At 34.3% G+C, this 7,052-nt stretch overlaps 1 non-coding gene across 1 annotated transcript; it reads left to right on the top strand.

Moving 5' to 3' along the window:
* Positions 1–267: 267 nt before the first annotated feature.
* On the top strand, positions 268–374 carry LOC121211516 (small nucleolar RNA R71). The gene has a single exon (XR_005906740.1). It is a non-coding gene; the product is annotated as a small nucleolar RNA R71 (small nucleolar RNA).
* The last annotated feature ends 6,678 nt before the right edge of the window (positions 375–7,052 follow it).

Genomic DNA, 7,052 nt, shown 5'->3' with positions numbered 1-7,052 from the left:
CCATACAAACCATCAATCTTTTTATTTAAAAGTTCTACCTGGTTAGATAGCATAGTGATCGTGTCGAGGCTAAAAACATCAGCTGCTTTTTTGGGCTTCGTTCTCATGACTTGCCACTGATAGTTATTCAGTGACATCTCTTCAATAAATTCGTAAGCCTCTTCAGGTGTTTTGTTATTTAAAGTTCCACCAGCGGCTGCGTCGATAAGTTGCCTTGTTGAGGGGTTAACACCGTTGTAAAAAGTCTGAACCTGTAGCCATAGAGGTAACCCATGGTGAGGGCACCTTCTCAATAAATTCTTGTATCTCTCCCATGCATCATAAAGAGTTTCTAAATCCATCTGCACAAAAGAAGAGATATCATTCATCAATTTAGCCATTTTAGTCGGCAGAAAATATTTAAGTAAAATTTTTTCGGTCATTTGCTCCCAAGTGGTGATTGACCCTCGTGGTAACGAGTTCAACCACTGTTTAGCTTTATTCCTTAATGAAAACGAAAACAATCGAATGTGAATGACATCGTTAAAAACACCATTAATCTTAAAGATGTCACTGAATTCCAGAAAATTTGCTAAATGAGTGTTTGGATCCTCGTCCTGCAAACTATCAAACTGAACAAACTATTGTATCATTTGAATCGTGTTAGGTTTCAGTTCAAAATTATTTGTAGCAACAACAGGTCTAACTATACTTGATTCAGTTCCTGTTAAAGTAGGTTTAGCATAATCATACATAGTACGAGGAGCAAGATTCTGATCTACTGGATTTGCAGCAACCACAGGAGGTAACGGATTATTCTGATTATCAGCCATCTCCTCGGTGTTATTAGTGTCATCCTCGTGCCCTTCCTCTATGTATTGTAGGCTTCGCTTTATTTCTTCTCAGTTTCTACGAGCTGTACTCTCGATCTCACTGTCTAAAAGCAAAGGTCCTGACGGGTTCCTTCTAGTCATAAACTAGAGACACCTGCCAGAAGCAATTAAAAAGAAAATTTTAAATTAAACTAAAAGCAAAAAGTAAATTGCAATAAAAGTAAAAATGACTAAAGTAATAAAAATCAAGCGTTCCTAATATCTTAGTCCCCGGCAACGGCGCCAAAAACTTGATGGTCGTGAAACTAACTAAAAATTCTACTTAAGGCAAGCGCACCTATCAAACAGTAGTATAGTTATATCGTATCCACGAGGACTAAAGGTACTAGTAATTACTATCTTTTTATTATCTAGTCTAAGAATTAAATGATGTTTTTAAACTAAAACTAATTATCTAATTAAGTAAGATTACGACAGAGATTAAAGTTGGAAAATATTTTTTAGAAGACCAATGGAGAAGACAATACCCAAGGAAGAATCCACCTAGACTTCACTTATTACTTCTGAATTAGACGATTTGTTCACTTGACTTAGTCCGTATAAAGCCCTAGTTTATGTTATTATCTCTCTCGAGACTAAAAACAACTAACTCTAGGTTGATTAATCGAAATCTCTTTCTAATTAAAACCCCTATTATCGCATTAACTTAATCTATGGATTCCCGTATTAGATTTGACTCTAATTCGGCAGATTTATGTCGTCCTATCTCTAAGATTGCATACAACTCTGCTTAATTATGAATGATCTACTCTTAAACAGGAACTTCTACTCCAATAAATAAGCACATCAAAAACCTGAATTAATATTCTAGAATATTAAGGCAAGAATTAGAACTCACAATTAAGAATAAGAATAAGTATTTATCATATAACTCAAATAGTAATAAGATCCATCTTAGGTTTCATCTCTCTTAGGTATTTAGGGAGTTTAGTTCATAATAATGGAAAACATCTCAAAATTGGGAAAACAACAAAACATAAAGAAACCCAAAGAACTTCTAGGGAAATCGAATGGAGATCTTCAGTCTTGAAGTAGATCCTGCTTCTGAGCTGATTCCAATTGCTATCCTTGAGTATTCTCTGCCTTCTACTCTATGTGTCCCCTTTGATCCTATTCTAGGGTGTTTATATAGACTTTGGAATGTCCAAAATAGCCCAAAATTGACATTTTCTGAATAGAACTAGACTTTGGCTTGACAAGGACACGGCCGTGTGCCATCCCCGTATAAAGGTGCTCAGGCCGTGGGCAATTCTGACTTGGTTTAATGTTGACACAGCCATGACACACGGGCGTGTGGCCTGCCCGTGTGTGTGGCCTGCCCGTGTGTCACACACGGGCGTGTGGCCTGCCCGTGTGAAAATGGCTAGGCCATGTGCAATTCTGAATTAGTCCCAGATTTGTCCGTTTTTGGCCCTTTTCATGCTCTTTTGCTATCCTAATCTCTCCTGAGTATAAAACATGAAATTAAAGGATTAGGAGCATCAAATTCACTAAATCTTATGATAAATCATCCAAAAATATGCCAAGCATGGGGTAAAAAATATGTATATATTATGGTTTATCAGTGATATGTGTGAAAAATTTCGTGTGAAAATTTTATCGTTTGTGTGCTCGATTTTATAAAAAGACTTAATCGCGTAAAATGCAAAAGTAGCATGCCATAAGGTAAAAGTGTCTTTTGGTTATGGATTATTAAATGAGAGGTCCTTATGTTGTAATTAGACCATTTTTGATGGATATGGACATAAATGACCTTGAATTATGTGTTTTATAATGGTTTTAATTAAGGTTAAATTAGTAAAATGTTTATAAATGATATTAAAATAAAAAGAAAAAGAAATTTTGTTCATATTTTCATCATGTTAGCCGAATGTTGATAGAAAAGAATCAAAAAATATTGCTTTAGGTTTTTGTACTTGTAGGCTTGATTGGTAAGTGTTCTTTGCTCGGTTTTTGATAATTTTTACGTTTTTGAGATCGTTGCTTCGTGTTTTAGCTAGCCCATGCTTTAATTTTCAGAATTGATGATGAATTTGAGATTTTCCATTGTTGATAGCTTGATGATTTTTGTGTTTGATGATGAAAAATAAATATATGTTGTTAGATTGTGATGTTTAATTAAGTGATTTTTAGTAAAAATACCTATTTAGGATTAAATTGTGAATTTTGTAAATTGAGGGGTCAAAATATGAAATAAATGAAATAAATATTCTGCTAGGGACCTTAGTAAAATTCGGTCAAGCTTAGGTGTGGTGAAATTATGAGTATTTTGTGTTGTTTTGAAATAGGGACTAAATTATAAAAATGTGAAATGTAAGGGCTAATATGTAAAAAGGCATAATTATGTGTTCCGTTCGAATTTAATTTAGCCTGAAAGTCCTGTACAAACCATAGAAATAGTTAGGATACATATGTCATGACATAGGATTCCAATATGTGATTTCATATAAGACCACGTCTGGACGATGGCATCGATTTGAGATTTACATGTAAGAGACCATGTCTGGGACATTGGCATCGTATATGATTTCGTGTAAGACCCTGTCTGGGATAGTGCCATCGATATTTGATTACATGTAAGACCTCGTATAGGACGTTGGTATTGTATGAGCTTTTTGAGCTATCCAAGTATCCTTATTGATTCCGAATGGTTTAACAGGCAATGTTGAATTAAGATCGAATGTGAAATCAAGCTAAAGGGTTTAGGTATGTGTAAAGTTAAATGTTCATGAAAACAAGGTAAGTATAGTATTTGAGATGGTGACATGAACTATGCATGTTAAAGGTATGATCATTATGTACATGAGATTGTTCATATTCGACCATGTTGAAATAATCATGCTAATGTTCATTTGATAATTTATTTTCTTATGACTTACTAAGCTTTTAAAGCTTACTTTGTGTGTTCTTTCCATGTTTTTAGATCATCGAAGCTAGCTCGGACTCTAGGATCGTCGGGAAACGTCATCGCACTATTGATCATCTCATTGGTATTTTGGAAGCTTTGTATATATGGTATATGGCATATATAGGCTAGTGTCATCTTGATATATTTTGAGTTGTGGTTTTAGCCATGTGATTTGGCTTGTAAATGTTGATGTGAATATGGCCATTTAATTTTGCTTAAGTTATGTGTTTGTTAAGTTAAATATATGGTGTATATAATGCCTTATATGTTGGCTTATTTGGTATGATAATGTGTTGGTTAGTTTGATTAGTTGTTAATTGATGTGCTTATGGTTGAAAGTTAGCATATTGTGGTTTGATTTGAGATGACTATATGGTATATGTTGAATTATAAAATAAGCAATAAGTTGATGGATAAATACATTTAGTAGTTATGTATTTTTAATGTTTTTGGTATAATGAAATGGTATGTTTTGGTTGTGAAATTGAGTAATTGAAATGGTTGATATTAGATGGTATAATATGTGGTGAATTGGTATGTTTTGGCTGCATATATATGTTTAGAAATGATGCAATTTGATGTGGTTTAGGTATGCATGAGGAAGGTGAGAAATGTGACTTAAACCAAGTCTATTTTCACTCTAAACGGTTGAGCACACGGGCGTGTGGCTCGACCATGTGTGACACATGGCTTTGGTACACGGTCGTGTGTCCTCTAGGGTACCTTACGATTTAAAGTTAGTATACCTTACAGTTTTGACACGGCCTAGACACACGGGCGTGTCTATTGGTTATGTGGGGCACACGGGTTGGCACATGCGTGTGGTCGGCCGTGTGACCTAAGTCAGTAACCTCTCTAATTTTTCCACGGCCATGGCACATGGGCGTGTCCTCGACCGTGTGGTGCAAGTCACTATGTATGCCCTGTTTTCACACGGCCTGTAACACGGTCATGTCTGGTAGCCGTGTGAGGCACACGGCCTGTCCATACAGGTGTGTGACCCTTATGTCTTTAAAAATTTTCTATGTTTCCCAAAGTTTTTGAATGTTATCGGTTTAGTCACGAACCCCTTCTAAGCATGCTCGTAGAGCCGTATAAGGGACATTGTGAATGTTTTGAATGAATTTCGATTATGAATGCTTAAGTGTATGTGAATGAAGTGTGTTATCTGGTAATTCCTCGTAACTCCATTCCAGCGACGGATATAGGTTAGGGGTGTTACATGCCACACGACTATGTCTCTTCTGTAGCTTAATTTTGTAATTTCCACATGGCCACAATCTGTTACACGGCCTGACTACATGGTTGTGTAGCACCCTCCACATGGTCTATAGCATCTCACACGGCCGTGTGCCCTTATTTTTAAAATTTTATAGTTTTGACCTAGAGTTTTATGTTTTGTTCAGTTTAGTCTCTCATTGATTCCAAAAATGTTTTAAGCTTTTAGTTTTGTTCAATTAAGTCCCTAATAATATGATTTATGTTAGAATCCATGATTAATTGAATTATCATGGTATTTATATGCGTAATTGCATAAATTGTGAACAATTTATAAATGACTATTGTATCCATATTTTCGATTATATGTACAACATGCCTTATGTTACTATTCATCCGAACACATAAAAAGCATGACTTTTGCTACTGAATTGATTCATCTAAGGCATATTAATTACTATTGAATCAAGCTATTATGAGCATACTAGTGCTACTATATTGTTGTGTTAAAAGTGTATCAAATGCTATATATTGATCTATTTGAACATGCTTATATTGCACTGCATGGGATGGTACAATATGTACGAAGGAAGTATTGATAGTTTATCTGCATTATTTTGTTGTGTACCCACAGCCAAAAGCATATTCCATTTACGATGTTTTTGCTGTACATCCACAACCCAACGACAACTATTATCTACAAACATGTTGTGCATCTATGGCCAGTGACAATTTTTTCTTGCATTATTTTGCTGTGTAACCACAACCATAAGTAGATTTCATCTATGATGTTTTTGCTATGTGTCCACAACCACTGGTAGTTTATCTGCAAACTATTAATGGTTAAAACCACAACCCGGTGTATAGGTGATTGAAGTTCTAGGGAACTCCCATTGTGGTGTGTAGCAGTGGGGTAAGATCTTTTCTGTTAAACCAAAACTGTATGACATTCATTAAACATGTGCATACAAACTGGATTTTTTGGGATGACATATTTATACTTATGAATAAATTGTTGAGTGCTTTGAAATAAAACTGATATTTTGAAATTACTATAATGAATTCTCTAAGATACTATAGATGGTTATTCTGAAATAAAACCAATACTCTGATTTGCTATTTGATTGTCATTATTCTATGCGTTATTATTTAGTATGATTTATCGACTATTTGTACTCCTTGTGACAAAACTCACATTAAGCTTCATAGTCCACTCTCCTTTTAATTTTCATCTTTACAGATCACCTACTAGGTTAAGACGCGGACTCAACATTTGGAGGGACTCGGCTCTGATTTTCTTATTAAATTATTTTAAATATATTATTTGATATTTTTATTATTTGGAGACTATATAGTTTTATACTCGAACTAGGGCATGGGATTTTTTATTTTGGTTTGATATGACATGCATGGCATTTAGGTTTTTTTTTTTAATTTAATTTTAAAATTTTGAAATGCGAATTTTGATTTATTATACATAAAATATGATTTTTATTAAAACTAAGATAAATATCACTTTTTCGCTACCAAATTATAAATAAATTTTTGAAAGAATAATTAGACTAACTGAATTTTCAAAAATAGTCACCGTTGCAAGAAAAATGTTAGAATTTATCGGTTTTGATAACTCATGGATTTTTCTAAAAATAGACTAAGTCTTCTTCTAGAAATAAATTAATGTTTTTATAATGCATCTTTATAATGCATCTTTTAAAACATTGCCTGGAGATGATCAGAGAACATTGGAACCTAGTTGTTTTACCCTCGTAAATATCCAAATTGTTCCTTGTCAATATTAATTGAATTGATGAGATTTTCAAGTATTAGAAGCCAGAAATGCTTTTCAGTTTAGTCCGTTTATGAGACTGATCTATTTTTAGGGCAATTGTCGATGCTGCTGTAAGCTAGATAAGGGAAACAGCTCAGAGGAGACTCGTAGGTCGTAGCAAAACTTCGGTTGGCATGTAAGGACAAGAAGATGAACAATTGAAACAATGGGAAAGAGGAAACATGTGCTTCGATGTTGAGAATGAAGCAATTAATGTGGTGGCCGG

This window comes from Gossypium hirsutum, chromosome A12 (assembly GCF_007990345.1).
Source record: "Gossypium hirsutum isolate 1008001.06 chromosome A12, Gossypium_hirsutum_v2.1, whole genome shotgun sequence".
Taxonomy (NCBI): Eukaryota; Viridiplantae; Streptophyta; class Magnoliopsida; order Malvales; family Malvaceae; genus Gossypium; species Gossypium hirsutum.
This window is presented reverse-complemented; position numbering and strand designations above follow the sequence as displayed.